General features: G+C 34.3%; 1 pseudogene; it reads left to right on the forward strand.

Moving 5' to 3' along the window:
* LOC134251539 (uncharacterized) overlaps window positions 1-18581 on the forward strand; it is a 30310-nt pseudogene extending 11729 nt beyond the window's left edge.
* The last annotated feature ends 1619 nt before the right edge of the window (window positions 18582-20200 follow it).

Raw genomic sequence — 20200 nt, forward strand, 5'->3', positions numbered from 1 at the left:
CAATCCTATGAATAAAAAATTACTGATACTTTTACCCTATCCCTCCCTCATTTCTCAATAGTTTGTTTTTCGAACTTTAAAAAAAATTTATTTGTCAAATATTACTTAGCTGATTTAATATGTCTTTTGATAGTCATTTCTTAAAGATACATTTTCGTGTAGACTTAATTAATCTAACATTTTACTTCGTTTGTCGAGATGCAAGGTAGTGAGTCTTCTCAAATTTGATATGGAGATACCTCTCGGATTGATGGATCACTGGAAAAAACGACTACTCCTTTGGAGGCTGAAATTCAACCAGATTTAGCTGCAGAACTGCGGCTCTCCTAAAATTATAATTAACAGACCGGAGAGCTACAGTGAAAAAAAGTATCGTTTTTATTGCGCACAAACAGTGTGCTGTTGTTGGATTTTTGTATTTCTCCGTGTCTTTCAAACCGCCGTCTCAAAATATTATAAACATGTGTTCCTAAATTATTCTTGTACTACTTCCACAACAAAACATTCCATATCACCGTTGTAAATAGCCTTACTGAGTCAAAAATGGAAATTACTAAAAACTTTCCTCATGTACACTGCCATTTTTGACAGCAAGGTAAGTTGGTACCACGCGTTTCGTGAAGATAAAAAATTATAAGAGTTGTTAGGGTCAAAGGAATAGTTTGAAATCGTTCTTTTGTACAGTTGAGAGAAGAATTTATAGAAATTAATCCAAAATCGAGCGCAACCTTTTTGTGTGTAAAAAAAATACAGCTCTTTTAATGGATGGTAATGTAGCTCTCTGGTAATCCATCTTAATTATTTTTCAGTACACGCGCAGCTACAAATTGATAGATATAGCAGATTATTACAAGATGCACACAGATCCAATGAAATCTGGAGGAAAATTGGTTCGAAAATGAAAGAATTGAAATACTTTCAAAACAACGAAAGATTGAAGTGGATGCACTCATGTGTTACAGATAGAAATATTGAGATGTTACCAGCTTTTTCTTTTTTTTTCTTTTTTTTTGATACATGTACATGTACACGATTCTGTAAATGTCAAATTGAAAAGGGTGGGTTTTTTTCTCTCTCTTTCTTTTTACATGAATAGCATATAGAGTCCTTTTGATTTAATTATACAATGTAGATGGAGACATTATACATGTACATTTATTGACCGAGTTCGAGGGCAACATATGCGTTTTGTCGGACCCAAGAACCAACCTGTCTGCCTGAGGCCGTTTGACCGAATGCAGACAGTTTGGTTGAGAGTCCGACAAAACGCACTTTGCCCGAGAACTCTGTCAATAAATGTTTTGTTATATCTTTCATTTCATTTTTTTTGACATACATGTATTTTGAACTATATTCAGTGATGTAACATCAAGTCTGTCACTGTTTAATACCAACGAATGAAAATGAGATTAAGCTCCGCCCATTCTGTGACATAAGCGGTCCAACATCTCACTCAGCGGTCCGGTCGCTCCAACATCGATTTTTTTTATTCCCGCTCAGCAAAACATTAAAAATAGACTTTTTTCGTATAGATTTGTATTGGAACAATTTTTAAAGGTATAACAATACGGTATATTTTTGTGAACATAACTTTTTTTGTGACTTGTATAGGGTTTACATCAGGGATAACTGCAGTTGCACCACTCCTTTTATGGGGAGGGGGTCGTATTGTCTATGAAGAACATCTTTTTTCCTAAATCAGCTATTTAATTATTAAATCATGTACTGTTGAAAACAGCATGACACCCCCATAAAAGTGATACTGAAGCAAAGTTTTGTTCTGATATTTGATCAAAAACACAGTATATAGCGCCAATCTTGCCCCGATCCTCGGAATTGTGTTGAGGTGTTTACTAAAACTAGAAGGTGTCCAGTGGATTCATAGGTATTTATATACTGCTTATATAATGTTTTCTTCCGTAGTCACACGCTTTCTGGCGAAAAATATCCTAAAGTTGTGAAAACGGACAAAGAACATACCTCGACTCCTTTTCTTTAACTTTGAAAGCATACATCCCGCACGTTGGGATATACACGGTGCATTTACAGATAATCTTTTCTATATAAGGTTCCCTATATGATGCCTGGGTAATGGCAATGAGCTATAAAAGTATATGTATTAATGATCTTACCACATTCTTTTCTAATCTGTAAACCTTCCTCCTCTATTTTTAATATAACATATCGTCAATGCACACATTTTTCGAGATGAATGAACTATGTACTCTGCATTTAGTGCATTATCTCTTTTGCTCGGCATGATTTTTTTTTGTGTGACACCTACAGTTTTTGAAAGTTTGAAAAAAATTAAGTATGCAAACTGGATGATTCGATCAAGGACTTTAAAACTGTTCATGCTGAGCATTTCTGATCTAAATACTACCCTGTATGAATACAATACATCGTAAATAATTAATATAAACCAGAATGATGGGGGGAGGGGGGGATAAATCGCACTTTTGGTAATCGAGTTTTACATAAAATATTTTTCAAGTTAGAAAAATTAGAGTATTCAGATGTCCACACCCTACAAAATGAAGTCTATAATTTGGCCATGTATCAGTTTATTCCGCAATTTTTAAGAGACTGGTTACAATGAGGTACGAGGAGTACAGTACGTGTATATCAAATCCATGCAATGTCTGTCTTCATAAGAAATTATTATGATTTTAATTTTTCTAAAGATTAGAAAAAAGAACAAAATATGTCGTGATCAGCTCTCTACAACCCGTTACCAACATAAATACATTGGAACCGACATCTCTTAATTTAAGAATCCTAAAAACACAAAACGTCCATTGTTATACTGTAAACGTATTACATTTGGCAGTGTATACTTTTTTTTATTTTTAGCGCTTTTAGCAGAAAGATACTTCAACTACATCGCTTGAATTCATAAACAATGATACATGAATAAGAATATCATATTAAAAATACGCTAAATCAGTTCTACGCTAACTTTTTTAAAACTGAATAGTTTTGCTAAATATCGTACACTCTAAATATAATATATTTACGGTACCTTTGAAAATGTTTTCCTATACAAATCTATATCAAAAAAGTCTAACATATCTACAATTTAGCTGAGCGGGCATAGAATTGAGTGCTGAGTTTGGTGTTGGACCGGTCAGTGAGATGTTGGACCGCTTCCGTCACAGAATGGGCGAATTTTCATTCGCTGATTTTCAACAGTGACGGACCTGATTTTTCATCACAGAAGACAGTACAAAATACATGTATGTCAATAAATAAAGAAATAAAATCACAGATATTACAAAACATTTATTGACTGATAGGCAGACAGTTTGGTTCTTGAATCGGACAAAACACATGTTGCTCACGAACTCAGTCAATAAATTTCACAGGCTGAAAATGTTGTGTGTGTGAAAAAAGTGGCCTACGTGTAACGTAAAATACTTGTACAGGTACATGTATTGCCAAAAAAAAAGATCATGCAGTATTAGCCCTATGCACTATGCTAAAAAGTAGTTACGTGGGCAGATCCAGGAATGGTTTCATGTAGTTCAATGGCGGATCCAGGGGGGTTTGGGGGGGTTCGGGAAAACCCCCCCACTCACTGATTTTTTTTTTTTTTACAAGTGTTATTTTATAATTTTTTGCATTGGTAAGACTCTAATAAACATGAACCCTTTGTTTGTACAACTGTGAAATATACATCAACTACGTAACAGGAAATCACTTTCAGCTTGAACGCACACAATACACAGGTAATCAACAGGGAGAGTGCCTCAGAGATCGGGTAGTCCATGCACCTAGTGAAGTCAAAAGATCACAGTACAATGTAGTTAGGTACCAACAACAGAGAACTGCATAGTTACTGTGCTACTCAGTAATATTTTTTTGCTGATAAAATGCATGTTTTTAAACTATGAATACACTTTTATTCAGAGGGTTTTTTTTACCGTTTAAAAAATTAAATTAATATATTCTTTTTAACAAAACCAGGTTGGCTTAGCAAACCCCTCTAGTTTTGACAGATTCTCCAGTTTTTTGTATTTTTTTTCTTCAGTTTGAAATTTCATTTATTGTATACGTGTGTTTATATTCCAAATCATATTGACAGTATATACTCTAGTAAGTTGAAAAGCACAAGTTAGGGATTCTGAAAAGAATTCAATTTTTAAGTTTTTTAGTGTTTAAAAATTTGCACATTAGTTGTACCTTGGAAGTCAGCTTGACATACGACTTAATTAATATTGTAGATGCATTTAAAGTAAAGACAACTTGAAGTCAACTTCTTGTATTCCTAAAATTGTCAATTTTTAAAAGCAAAGTCTAAAGTCTTGTGTTAAAGTTTAATCAAATTTAAAACATTTATTAAAAATTTGTGATGAGCCGTCTTTTAAAAAGCTACAAAAAGTACCCCCAAAGTGCTGGAAAATGCACCAATTAGAACAATTAAAAACAAAATTTTCTCGGGGGAGGCCCCCCGAACCCCCGCCTATGGGAGGGGGACACCCCCTCCCATACCCTCCCCCTTCGGCCCTTTGGGCCTCAAAACCCCCCCCCACACGAACTTCTGGATCCGCCACTGGTGGTTGGTGATAACACAAAAATTCGGGGATGAGGGGTTCGATTAAAGGATAGTTCCAGTGATAACTAAATAAAATATTAGCAAGAGCTAAGTACCATTTCATTCTATAGTTGTTTACCAGGAGTAAATATCTATCAGTGGCCGTTTGAAATCGTCGATCTCAAAAGATAAAAGGACATCTACAAAAAGAACATCTATATCCCATCCAAAGAACTCGGGGGGAGAGACAAGGATCAATATGAGGTGTGTTTGCCGGGAGGGGGGGGGGGTAACACAAATCAAAGTCGCATTATTTATTTCAAAATCTGCTAGTATACCCCCCCTACCCCAACCCGTGCCGTTTAATTTGTCTTGAAGATGATAATCTGGCGCAATCTATAAATCTTTATACCAAAAAAAAAAAAGAAGAATTAAAAGGTACAAACAAATTCCTTTTTTTTTTTTAATTTAAAACCAAAATCAAAAAAATTTGTTCGAACTTCTTCTGTAATAGAATATGTTCCCTTTCGTTATAAAATGTTCAGTATTGTCATGCTGTAAAACTTTCTTCGAGTGCTACGTCACAATGGACTGAAAACTTGAAATGTGCACACTAATTCTGCACATCTTAGCTGGAGGTAAAACGAGGGACGGATCATAGATCATCAAATCTTTGGAGTCTGTTTTCTGTAATAATCACTTTCCACTTCCGTGTCCTCTTGTCATATTTGATTAGGTAGGTAAAAGGAAACTTTGTGCTAAAATAATAAAATTTGTGTGTTGTACTTCAATAACAGAATGCCTTATATTACGTACAATGCCTATATAGGCTATACGCCATTTTGCCACAGAAAGTACGGGAAAACAGTGTACCCGTGACGTCGTACCTCGAAATATGACGTCGAACAAGAGTAGTCTGGTAGTGTATTGGCAGTGTTTACATGGACGCGTTTCTCTGGCTTTTTCTTGGATTTAAACTTCTTAGGACTGAGAAAATATTTGTAAGTGTTTGCATTTATCGTATTCAATGTGCTTTGGTTTATTTTTTCGCTCCTTGCGAGGCATTTCTTCAAGACACAGGGTCTTGACTCAATCTTAGCAAAATTGAGTATATAGTATAATAGGGGAAAAGGGACCTAACACGCCGCCATTAATTTCTGGGTGCCTCGCTTCAAACTCTCAAAACTTTTATTTTTTTTCGAAAAATCCATAAAAATGTCTTGCCAGTCGAAAGGCAGAATGTTATTCTTTATTGTCATAAATAAATCGTTAATCTTACTTCATTTAAACTTAAAAAAAAATATTCGAACTTCCGAAAAATTGGGTCGCCGTCGTTAACCTCGCACCATTTTTTTCATGCAATTTTCGTTCATTACCTTGATTTTCACGCACTTGTCATCCGTTGCACTTTATCTTAGAGTAGCGTTTCATAATATAACTCCTTCTGGACACCCTCACAATATTTGAATGACTGTTAATCGTCCGTCTCGAGAGATCACATCCATTTTCACCACCGATTAGCCTAAGAGGTCAATTTGGTCAGCCATATTTGAAAGATTTTTTCCAAGTAATATTGTCCAATCGTCTTTCACCTTTTAAATTCCAGTCATTAAGTGCGGGACGTCAAAATCAAGGTAATGAACGAAATGGTGCGAGGTTAACGACGGCGACCCAATTTTCGGAAGTTCGGATATTTTTTTTTAAGTTTTAATGAAGTAAGATTAACGATTTATTTATGACAATTAAGGAAAACATTCTGCCTTTCGACTGGCAAGGCATTTTTATGGATTTTTCAAATAAAAATGAAAGTTTTGAGAGTTTGAAGTGAGGCACCCAGAAATTAATGGCGGCGTGTTAGGTCCCTTTTCCCCTATTATACTATATACTCAATTTTGCTCAGATTGAGTCAAGACCCTGTGCTCCAAGAAATCGGTATCATTCATGAAAACCCAAGGATACGCATTAACGACAGTGATAAACTGATTTCATCAACTCGGTGGGAAATTTTAGCGACGATGATGCGATCGTAGCTGGGTATAGAGTCAATTACTTCAATAATTACGTTGTGTTGCCATTTGACTGCAGAAATATACGGAATAGTACAGAAAGCCAAATAATGACACATGCACAGAAGGGTTAGTCCATGCCAGAGTACCGGGGGTATTGCATAATATGCAGTCGAAAGCAGGCCAGGTAAATATGTAGCGTTTTTATTGGACAAGTAAATCTGACCTCATCATGTGTATTATTATTAGACCCCAAATAAAACTTAAAAATACGTATAGATAAGAAAGAATTTCAGAAAGTAAATGATTTGAAACTTCATCGGAAAGGGAACCATGAACTATTACAAAATTACTTGCTATAAATAATATATTTAATGTATTTAATGTTGATTTTCTTCAAAATAAGGTTTTAAACGTGTTTTATGATTAACTATTAAATTATGTATTACAACTACTTTTTTCTATTTTTCTTTATAAAATTTAATTAGTTTTATAGTGAACACGTCTTTAAAAGCGGAAGATATAAAATCTACCTTTCTACGTTTATCATTGTAACAAACTATATAATTAATCTTAAACTTTATACATTGAATAATTCACTATCATTAGTTGTATACATTTTACGATCCCATTGTTCAGCGAGATGTTTTACAGTTATGTAATCAAAGCCGTGAATCCCACGCTGTCGATCTAGGTCACGAGTGTACCAGGCACCTGTGGACATAAACAAAGCAAGTGTTTGTGATTGTATTAGACCATTGTGTAGAAAGACCTAACAATGAATAGAAAACTGTGTTTTTAATTACATCGCGATTCAATAAGATTATTTTACCCATCTTTCATATAATTCCAAACACTGGTGCATAAAATCATTTTGAACTGTGTTCGCTTTCTTTGGCCTGTTCTCGCAAAATAAAAAAAAAAAAACTCTATTCTGTGTTAATGTATTTTATTTCAATTGTAATTGAGAAGGGGCTTCGGCAAATAATTATAATTAGTGATGGATAGTGATAGGTAATATTGTACATGTACGTTATATTTTTATCATGATCACTCGTTTGTTTCTCCATTTACCGGAGTATCATTTTTTTAAAGATTAAATAAACATTGAACATAAAAGTAATTTATATTATACTATTATTCACGTATTTGTAATACCGGTATAGCAAACAGGTTATATCCAGCTTTGTCGCTTTGTGTCTAAAGTTGTGTTGCCCGGTCCTCGTTTACAAGCACGTGGTTGCAGAGAACAGTGGGCATGTATGAAAATCCATTGTGTACTCCGATAGTTACAAATTGAAAATTTGGTTTGAAATCTGTCGTTTCTTTCATATCATTTTACTCTATTTCAGCTTGTTTAAATCAATCGTAATCGCTTGTACATTTATTCATTGTAAGTTTTATGTATTTTGATAGCCGAATAAACACTAGCTTGGTTTGCAATACCCCCCCCCCCCCTGTTTTTATCGAGATGGAAATCGGTTTATGAATATTAAACTTACATGTACGCATGCATGGTAGTTGTAAGTGGAGGCGACGTTTCTAATTCACGGGAAAACATCCAACGTTAGATTAAGCACTTTTGGGTATGCAGTTATTTGCTACTAAACTTTAAAATGTTATTGTACAAAAATAATATACTTTTTCGTTGAATAAACAGAATATCTCAACATTGCACGATTTGACATGCTTGTACATGTTCAGTCAATGTAAGTATAAATATACATGAATGCACTTTTGCCTAGAATAACGGCCAAAATATATACATCCAGAGTTTTAGAATACGATTTTTTAAAAAATGAAAATTCGTTAATGCTTTTTATCATTAACCAGTATCTCGACGATAAAATACCAATTTTAATTTTTTTACCAAACGTCCTCCCGGTCAGTCATTGTTAATGTTGTTGACATGAAATGTAGATACTAGGGTCTCAGTAAATAATTTCACCTTAATTATCCTCATCGTCATTCGGTGTTTTCATCATTAGAAATAAATTGTTTGAGGACGTCTTGTTTTCTCTTCTCACATTGGTAACGCGTAGGAAAAAGTTTTTAAACAAAGCAAACGGCATTTTACAAAAACAGGAGAACGAGAAGAAAAAACGTGTCTATTTAGATTAAGAACACAACGCATCATTGTATTAGATTAATCCACATACGTTTTTTTCCTTCTCCAATGCATTTCGACTATACGAAAAAAAAAGGATCAGCAAATCCTTTGGTAATATTAAAAGAAAGGTGTTGTACCTTCAAAAGACACTATATCCCACAGGCCTTCAGATCGCTTAGAAAAAAAAAATTGTGTGTATTTTTTTTTTCCAACACCTCAATTTCTTTTTTCTAAGCGATCTAAAGGCCTGTGCTATATCCGAACAGTTATATTACACAGACTACCAAATATATCACGGCGTCCCTGAAAGAATTATTTTTAAATATTTCAATAAATTCTAATTTACTTCAAAGAAAGCTACGCTGTTGTATACAAACATTCCAAAAATAATCTTTCATGTTTCATGGACCGACACGTGGTTAAATTTCCTCTCATCACTATAAGTACATGTATCCCCCCCTTTAACATGTTTAAAATGAATATACAATGTCTTCCTACTAAGCCGAGAATGTTAATTGGTTGATTTGTTTTTTGTACATGCGTATATACATGTAGATTGAGGCTGGTGTTGAATTCCGAAAGAAAGTCACAACCTATTTTTTTATGTAAACCAATAATCATTCTATGCCCCGCCATGAATATGGCTTGGGATATAATGTTTGTCATGTCGGACGTCTTCCATCCTGCCTTATCTCCTTCCGTCACTCCCGTGGGGATCCGGGTTAGAATAGGTCCTCAGTACCCCCTTGCTTGTCGTAAAAGGCGACTAAATGGGGCGGTCCTTCGGATGAGACCGTATAAACCGAGGCCCCGTGTCACAGCAGGTGTGGCACGATAAAGATCCCTCCCTGCTCAATGGCCCCGAGTGCCGAGCATAGGCCCAAATTTGCAGCCCTTCACCGGCAATGGTGATGTCTCCATATCAGTGAAATATTCTGGAGAGGGACGTTAAACAGTATACAACCAACCAACCTTCCGTCACTCTTTGCCTTTAGCTAAGTTCAAAGCTCAGTTTCAAACAAACTAACCAAGATATTTTTAAAAATAATCAAACTTCATACACAGTATAGCTGCAGAAAAAAAAAAAACAGACAGGAGAGTTGTACTGAGCCACCCACTGAAAAAACCGGTCCTACAAAACAGAATACGCTAGTACGTATATATGTACGATAGAAGACTTTAGAGTAAGCTAGTAATAACTGTATATTTATTGCGAAAAAGTTTTTGAAATATTTCTACAAACTGAAAGCCTTTTATTGCCTGGCATCACGCTAAGGATCAATATTTCCTGGGTTCGAAGAGGTCACAGTTAGCCAGCAAAATTTTGTGCATGCTGATTATCATCGGATTTGTTACATGTATTTCAGCAACAACAGTTATCTATTCTGTTAGCAGAATAATAAACATATTGATAATACAATACATTGAAGTATTTATTTTCTCTAGCCTTTTGCTAGCATATATTCATTTCATGAGAGTTCTTATACGGATATATGTCCGTTTGACCTTTTTTCTGCGTTTCTATCCTTCTGGATTAGTCCATTTGTCTTCTAGGTAAGGGGTGACACTATTATTTCGCGCCAAAATGTCACATGTAGGTTTTAGCACCCATTTTCTGGACTATTCTATTGAATGAAAATGAAAACTGCATGAATTATATTAAGTCTGTTCTTTTTTGTCAGAATCCTGGTCGAGCTTTGGAAAAAAAAAAACAAACAAACAATTCGGTGACATTGTGAAATGAGTTAGAAGTTACATCATTTAAAGTAATAAAACATTTGATGTTGACCCCTCATTTCTGGGAAAAACTTTCTGAATCTGCACCATGTCATTCATATATCGCCGTCAAGTTTGTTGGGTCATTTAAAGCTTTAATTATTTTTCCCACGTTTCCAACAATCTTTGATACTTTGGCATACCCAAGAAACTATCAATCATATTCTACAAGTCAGTCAAAATTGTTAGATTCCCAATTTCTTGTAGTTATCATATTTTCAGCTGCCATCCTTTAAAACCATTTCAGACTTGCGGACAGAGGTGTTCATCTTTACGTCCCGGGTTCGAATCTACAGCGGGACATGATCATGATTTCATTTTTTATTTGAGATACAAACAGTATATATGGTTATGTTTTGTGCAACATCTCCATAATTTACTCCAGTGAAATAATTTAACCCCCCCCCCAATGTAAACGTTTATAGTTTACATGTATCATGCTCATAGATTTTATAGATATTGATGACATTAGTCAGTCAAGCTTTTTAAAAAGCTGTTACACTGTACTTGTGTTATTATCTGTTTATTTATTCGCGCAAAGTACATTGGGTAGTAAAGGAGCTCTGGGAATGTTGCACAACAAAATTTGCTTGACGTGTGTACAATTCCGAACTTCTTTTCTTACACGTTATTCTATTGAGCTCGCTGCGCTCGCTATTATATGGTTCTTGAAAATGAAAGAAACGTCGTAGTCTTTATGAAAAGTAACCGATTTTCTTGATAGTACAAACATTTTTTAAGAAATTAGGGGGGGGGGGGGGTTAAGTTATACAAAGAAAACAAATAATATGTGTCATTTTAGATTGCCGACGTGCAATGATCTGATACATGTACATGAGTATCGTATTTATTAGAGGTTCATATCTCTTCCCTCGTCTGAAAAGTGTCGCATCCATTGATATTTTCTTTTTTGCTACGATTTAATGCTTTAAAAATGATTTCTTTATTTAATTTGGTTATTTTCGATATATAAATATCTGTCCCACCTGTCTGTGGGATGCGATAGTAAAGTGTCTGCCGTCCGTTCGTCTGTCTAGCTATCTGTCTGTCTGTAAACAATTTTTCAAAATACTACTCTTCCTACCGTTTTGGTCTGATTTCAATATAACCTGGCACACAAGTACACATCTCTAAGATACATAGTATAGTGCATCGGTTTTTGAATGCTTTAAAATGCGACTTCTTCAACAGTTTTTGTCTGAATTCAATATTGTTTGGCACATAAGTAGCCTTCACTAAGATACAAAATATCGTGCATCCGTTTTTGATTTCGATGAACGGTGTTGCCATGGTTACTAAAAATAGAAATTTCTGTATATAATTCCTTAAAAATGCTACTCCTCCTACAGTTTTAGTTTGATTTCAATATAACTGGACACACAAGTAGACTTCAATGTGATACATAATTAAGTGCATCGTTTTTGATTTCGATGAACGGTGTTGTCATGATAACAAAAAATAGAAATTTATGTGAAATTCCTTTAAAACGCTACTCCTTCCACAGTTTTGGTTTGATGGCAATGGCTAGTTTTTTTTTTTCATTTGTTATAAGTACAAACAAGTAGAGCTATAGTCTCGACATTGTGTTGAACCCAATGAATCATTTTGCCTCGATTATAGTCAGAAAAAAAAACTCATGGCTGAACATATCCAGTCATTTGGACGAGTCAAGATTAGTGACAGTGAAACTGTAAATTCGCTACCATTTTTCTACTAGTGAAACATTGCTGATATAATGCAGGATGGGAAGTGACCTTGACTCGAGTTCAAAGTCCCCAAGGATAAGATGTTTTTGGTTGGATGCATGGACAGAAAGAATATCTCAATAAAATGTTTGAAATTTTCCAGACGGTAACACATGGATAATATTTTTCTAACGAGAGCTAGTCATTGCTTAGATCAAAGTCATTTGGAGAGTTCAAGGTCACATTTACACATGTATATTCCTTTACAGTCTTTTTCCTAGCTAAACATTGCAAGTTGCTTCTCTTAAAAGGTTTAAATTTTCATTTGTAGAACTTAAGAATGTGGCTTTTGACCTAGACTCAAGGTTACGTCTTCTTAAGGTCGATACACACGGTAAGGCTTGCCTTATAAGTCATGAAACTTAAGTTCTAGCCTTACCGTGTGTACACCCTTAATACTGGTTTTTTCGAGCCTTACAAGTCTGACTTTAGAATAGAACACTGCTCTATTTTCTAATACAAGACTTAGCTGACTTTTAATTCTTGACCAATGAAAACCATTTACCCAAAGTTCAATCTATTTTTATAAAACCATACACGTTGGTATATTAAAGAAAACACAGAGTATATTCGAGTAAGATAATGAAAATATCTACAAATACTTCAGATAACCTCCTCCTCCTTGTTAAGAAGTGTTGATGCCTTGGTCGATAAAACTAATTTAAAGTCCTAACTAGTAATCCATTATTTTGTTTAATAATGCACACTATTTATAGTTAAAAACGCATGGCATTTATGTACAAATGTTGTTTATAATATTGTAAGTCTTGCCTTAGCGTGTGGACACGAGAGCCGTACGTCCTGCAAAACGTACGATTTAAGACTTATAAGGCTAGCCTTACCGTGTGTACCGGCCCTTATCCGTAGCTCCAACGGAAGACCTATTCGTTGCTTTGCAACGAGCTCGGCTCTAATTAAAATACTAAAATGCTTATCATCATAATTAATTTGATCATTGTAATCATAATTAATATGTTGTTTAGCAATTTTGAACAAGCTTGCTTTCATTTCATTTCCAACACAATTTTAAATACAAATCAATGAAACCAACATTTAAATTAAAAAAAAATTCTCATTAATTAAGAATTGAATTTTATTTTAATGAACTGACCCGGGTATTTTGTTGTTCAATATTACATATAATTATTAAAAACCATGTATAAACTAAGCATATATAATTATATATTTTAAATAATTTTCATTTTGAATACTGGTAATTATTTGGTAGAGTTCAATTTTTCAACATACATCTGTACATGTATAATCTAATAAAACTTTCAAGAAACCTTTACATTTTAATGCTGTTTTTAATATATATATATATATATATATATATATATATATATATATATATATATATATATATATATATATATATATATATATATATATATATATATATAATACAAATGATTAAATTATCAAATAATAAAGAAAAAATATAATAAAGAAAATAAATTGGAGCAGCATTTATTGGATTAATTTCTGTTTCAAAAATGTCGAATGAGAAAAATATTCAGGAGAATTTCTTCTTCTTTTTTTTTAGATTAATTTAATTCACATGATGAAGCTCCCATGTTTTAGCTGTCATTTTACTATGTTTTTTAATCATCAATGTAAAATAAAAAATCTAGACACTGACTCTGAGTTTCACAACAGAGGGTTGGCTGAAACAGTCCCTTTGATCAGCTGCCCTTTGATGTGTATACACAGAGCTTCTGTGTTAGTTGGAAGTTTCACACAGAGCTACTGTGTTAGTTGGAAGTTTCACATCACAAGCTTTTTGTGTAAGTCCAATTCACAGAGTGATTAACAGTCATCTCTCATAACTACTGAATCAGTGATAGAGAGAAGATGGGTTAACTTTTGTTTTGAGCAGACATGATCTGTTTCTATATCTGTATTTTATACTTCATTTGTTTTATCCCCAGTGAAGTAATGCAGAAATCAGATGGTGATTTTGGATTTTTTTTTCTCAAGATTTAATTATATGTAAATAAAACATGCAGATCAATCCTCAAACATTGAAATTAATTAAAACTTGCAATTTCTTTTTCAATTTTATTTCTTTCAATTAGTGAAATGTGTTAATTTTAATGTTTGTTTGTTGATTTTTTTGTAAGTTCTGCATATCAATTGATTTTTTTTTACAGAACAGCAGAAATAATTGATTTTTTTTTTTTTACAGAACAGCAGAAATTTTGCCTGTGTCAGAAGTGTGAGGGAAAATGGATTCCCAGATCAACTTTCTACCACCATGAAAGACAGTATGTGAAAAGTATTAGTGCCCCGATAGTACCAAAATTCCCATATGATGAGGCTATTTTCACAGATTGCAGATTCCAGCAGCCATTATTTGAAGGATCAACAACTAGCGTTTTAGATGCAGTGACAAAACACATGTACATATTTAGTATGAACCATGGCATGTCAAAATCAGCAGTGTCGGATTCCTTGGCCTGTGAAAAGTCATCACTTCCACAACCTAATTGCCTGCCACAGTCATTCCGAGAAGCCAAAGATTTCATATCGCCACTCCTGATGCCTCTTGAGAAGTATGATGCCTGCGTCAATGACTGCATACTTTACAGAGACTTAAAAGACAAAGAATATTCCAGTTTGCAGAATTGCCCTATCTGTGAGTTGTGCAGAAGAAATACACTTACATGCCTTTAGGACCAAGACTGAGTCGCTGGTTTGGGACTTCTAACTTGTGTAAATTGCTTTATTCAAATAGAGGAGTCTCTGCAAATGGAAATCTAAGAGACTTTACCGATGGCAAAGTGTACAAGTCCTGGTTTGAAACTGGAGGGGTCTTCCAAGGACAGCAGGAATGCCATACAGTTCCATTGTCCCTATTCACAGATGGAGTGAATCCTAATAAACACATGACCAGTCAGAAATCCATGTGGCCTCTCATTCTGACGTGGATCAACCTACCATTTGAAATTCGCCAACTTTTAGGACCTATGCTGTTGGTAGGAGTAATTCCCAGTGGAATTAACGGCAGTGAGCCAAAGTCCCTGGAGCCATATCTAGAACTTCTAATTGATGAACTTCTATCACTTTCGGAATTCACACTGTACAATGCGTATGAAATGGCACCGATGAATGTGAAAGTGGCATTACTTCAGTACCTGTGTGATATTCCAGCATATTCCAAAGTGTTTCATCTGTCTGGACATGGTGCACTGAGATCTTGTCCGTACTGCCGAGATGTAGGAGAGTATTGTAAACATCTGCACAAGACTATCCATCTCTCAAATCGTAGGTTTCTGGATTCGAATCATCCCCTGAGGTCTGAGGATGGCTTTGGTAAACGTGGTTGTGAAAGGGAGCAGAAACCAACATCTTATACATGTGAAGAGGAAGCTGAGCTGCGCAAAGAATTTGAGCTGAAAAGAAATAAATCCCAGAAAGCTAAACACCAGAAAGAAACCGGTCTAAAAGGAGAATACTTCCTTCAGAAACTTCCGTACCACAATAGGATGCAGCAGATGCAACCAGACGGGATGCACACCTTTGCAGACTTCGTAAATCATGTTTTAGAAATGTTGACTGGAAAACTGAGTTCAGAGAAAGTCTTACATTGTGAACATTCATATGCACGATTTACAGACATCGTAGCGGACGACGAGCAGCTGGAAAGTAGGCCAAAGAAAAAGAAGACTGACAAGACTCAAACTTCACGCCAAGACAGTTCACGAACAATTCCATGGGAACTTACAAAGAAGCAGATTAAGGAAGCTGACAAGAGGGCCTGTGAAATAGTATACAGCCAAGCTAATGGGATTACACCTGGGCCACATTTCTCCAAGCCCTGGACATTGAGAACTATGAGTTCCAAGTTACAGGTAATAATTTACAGCTTGTAATTGTGAAGTTACTTATTATCTAAGCCGATGTTTTTTAAATATTATAAAATATATGCATGGTCGTTAAAGTATCAAGGACGTCATTTTCAGTTTTTATCCTTTTTTTATGTAAATAATGTAATGAACATTCAATATTAGTTTATATATATTAATCATTGTTTTATGGAATTTTTTTTTATAGAAATGCAAAATGCAGATTAATATTCTGTATGTTCATTTACAGATCCTTTGATTAAAACAATGGTGTCTTTTTTCAGTTTGTGACTACTGGTGGGCTTCAGTGGTGTATCAGAGGATTTTTACCTCCAAAGCAAGAAGAAACTCTTTTCTTTGTATTTGATACCCTGAAGAGAGTTATCTCCCCATCCATTCATCAAGCAGCCATTGAACAGTTGCAGATTGATGTTCATCATGCTCTGTGTCTAGTGGAGAGGGATTTCCCACTGTCACTCCAGGTAACATTTGCAAATTGAATTTTAAACTTGGATATTTTTTTTTGTTCACTGTAATCCATCAAATAATTTTTTTTGGTGGAAATCTTATAGACAGTCTTAAATAGTGCAGGTACTTAAAAAAAAATTATGGAGAGTCAACTTATATGGAAATTATTTATGTATCAGCTTGATGAAAATTTTCTTATTATTTCAGAATTTGACTACACATCTTATACATCACATCGTGGATGGTCTGGAAGAGTTTGGCCCAGTTTATGGTCGTTGGCTGTTTCCCTACGAAAGGGCTAATGGATGGATTAGCCGTCAATGCTTGAGAAAAGGTGTCGAGGAATCAACTGTGATGGAAACATATGTAGTAAGTTTAATTAAAAAAGTATAATTACTATTTTTCCAAAGAAATTACTGTTAAATGTAATCAGGGTAATAGTGTTTCTTTGTTGATCAATTCACAGGATGTTTGCATATACATAGTAAGTTCAGTGATGGCAGAATTTTCTCAGCTTTTATATTTTTTTAGCTCTTTTTCAGACTGTAGCATTTCCATTATTTCATAAAATATGCAATAAACAAATTTTTTAAATTTCTTAGAGATGTATATGTAATAAGAAATGGAAATCTGTTAATCAAGTTACTTGATTTTCTTGCACCCTAACCAATTTATGATTATTGAACAATATTTGATGGGCGTATCATGCTGTGTATTATTCAATAGTGAACACCTCTTATAGAATAAAATATAAAGACCTACTCTAGCGGGGGTCAAATAGTTAAATTTTTAGTAATGAAATACAGATTCCTTAATGTCATGATAGAATAATAAAGAGTCAAATGGACTGTGTATTATTATGAAAATATTGTGAGAAAATGTTTAATTTCTTACTTCTCGTAGCTACTGTATCTCACCTGTAATGTTTTTGTTTTAATCTTTTGAAAACTCATAATTTGCATTGTATTATGAAAGGTTTCTTTTTCTTCACAATTTTCATTCTTTATTTCAGATTTATGACTGGTGTGTTCACATGGTGTTGTCTCAACGCTTCAAGCCTTCCGAGATATTCAACTGTGACAACAAACTCACTCACCTTTCAGAGAAAATTGCATCTGAGTACAGCGAGTCCCCAACATTGGAGCCGCAACCGTTGTCGCCGCCGCCACCAATCAGCAACAAAACTCGGCAATTGACTCCACAGATGAGCCAACACATGATGACATTCTACAAGTGCGCCCTGAACATCAACATCTTGAACTTTGATGAATTTGTGGTAGAAAATGACAAAAGCTGTGACTTTGTGGACATTAATGGACGGTGTCATAAATTCATTGCTAAGGGTTGTAAAAGAAGAAAGACTTCTATTGTGAAAGTTCCTTGCTCAAATGGGACCCAGTTCGGAGAAATCCATTCCTTTCTTCTGCATCGTGTGAACAGAGCTACTCATCATTGGGTTGTGTTGGACATATTTCCCCTTGCTGACAACGATAAAGGACATTTTCATTTCGATTCAATCACCGTGTGTCAGAGACTTGTCCACCTTAGTGCTGTAAGCAGACCTTTAGCACATGTAAAGACAGCAGAGGGTGTCCTGTGGGTGTTGGAAGAAGGCTGACTCTGTGTGTTATATGACTGTCAAGATCTGAGTTGATACATCATCTAAGTATGTGTTATTAACAACTTAAGCTTAAAGTGTCTAATGATATACTATTGAAATATCTGTCATGTTGTAGCAAGTATGTGTTTGGACCTCACAGTCATCTATTTCCCTTTATTTGTGTATATGAACATATAAACGTCCTGCAAGGCTATTTTTGTACACTACAATTTATACACTAATGTACCTATTCTAAGAGCATACAGCAATATGTCATCAAAGAGTTGTTTCATAAAGTCTATTAAGGAGTTACTTTGTTTTATTTATTTCTACTTGGTTTGTATTCTGTGAAAAAAAATTCTTTCCGTCATTCAATGTATCAGCATTTTACCTTAAATTAACATGATGTGAAGGATGTTCATTGATTAGCTACCCGGTAAATATTTATGAAGCATGTAACATAATTTATATAAATGAACATGACTTTACTATGATATCTGCGTTGTTTTATGTTCATCAATTCAAATGGTTGTGTAACTTTGATAATATTGATTACACAAAAAGAATAAAGAGGTGAAAAAAATGTTTTGTAAAAAAAAAAAAAAGATTTACCTTGCAGTAAATAAGGTATTTGGAAAATTATTTAGGCAAGCTCCCAAATAAAATATGAAACAATGACATCATAGCAAAGAGTAAATTTAGGGTTACAGGTTCTCCTTGTACCAGTTTTTGTATAAGAGATGGAAAGCTATTGCAATATGCCTATGAATTATGAAAAAAGGTATATACGTATGAAAGATGGGGATTTAATCCCTGCTTCTTGATATGACTACATGTTTGATAAGCTTATTAAAGGTTTCACATATAAATAATACTATATTAGTATTTAGTTGTTTACGAGCTTGAATCAACCAGAGCTAAGGTCTCTTAAGGAGGGATGGAGGAGTCAATATATTAAATATCCATCTAGAATAAATTTAAAAATAAATTAAAGGAGACTTGAAAAGTTTTGGTTGAAAAAAGAGGGGCGGTGTGTGAAAACTTCCTATGAGAAAGGTACTGTGCATGTCAGCGTACATAATAAAGCAGAGCGGTCAATCAACAGCTACATGTAGCAGAAAAGATATTTGGGAATGTGTCACCCTTTCCTTGTTTTGAAGATAATCTGCAGTTACTATTTTCTAAGCTGGGTTTGCATTTCAATTGACAATTGAATTGAATTGAAAATGCATGTACGTATGATATAGAATACACTGAACAACAAGGAAAGAATACAAATGAATATGTAATGCTACCATTATCTGAGCTCGGCTATTATTATCAGGTCAGCTTTAAAATGATGAAAAAAAATTGGGTCAATGGGTGAAAAATTAATTTTTCTAAAAAACAGAAACGTTGATCCATGTATAAAAAATAAACAATGAAAATTCAGGGATCCGGGTATTATATATACTGTACTGTGTTTAAAGACCTTAACATAATTTGTTTATAATATTTTTCAATATTGATATCCCGAATAAAAAAGTAATAGAGGAATACTGTATTTCGTAATTTTCAAATCTTTTTTAATTTGTGCCGTTTATAATAAATGAGCATCTAAGTGAATTATTTCAATCTACTAGTATTTTTCTAAAGTAATTATTGTAACTTCGGGTACGCCAATTGTTTTTAATTTTTGGCTATTTTATTATCCCTGAACAGGAAATTCTTGAAATTCAGCCATTTGCATGTTGAGTAAGGAATCGAAATATCTAATCTGCAACAAGGACGTCTTTCCTAGCTTTATGGGCCCCATTTACTAAAGGAGTAACGGGTTCAAACTACCACTAGCTTTTCTTTAGAAATATTTATCTGCTAATGTAAAAGAAACAGGGACGTAGCAACAGGGGGGTGGGCAGGGGGTCTGCCCGCCCTACTTTTCCCCCCAACATTATCTTTACTATTGAAAATGTCTATTGAAAGGTTGGCTGGCCCCCCTACTTCTTACCAAATTATTATGATATCAAGGATATGAAGTATTGTATAGAAAAAAAAAATAGCAAAAATAGAAAAAAAATAGAAATAGAATTTTCGAGTCAACTTTTTCAGGTAACTAAAAAAAATTCTCTGGTTG

Source organism: Saccostrea cucullata, unplaced genomic scaffold (genome assembly GCF_032062105.1).
Source record: "Saccostrea cucullata isolate Sc308-1 unplaced genomic scaffold, CSIRO_AGI_Scuc_v1 ctg5538, whole genome shotgun sequence".
In the NCBI taxonomy this organism is placed as follows: domain Eukaryota; kingdom Metazoa; phylum Mollusca; class Bivalvia; order Ostreida; family Ostreidae; genus Saccostrea; species Saccostrea cuccullata.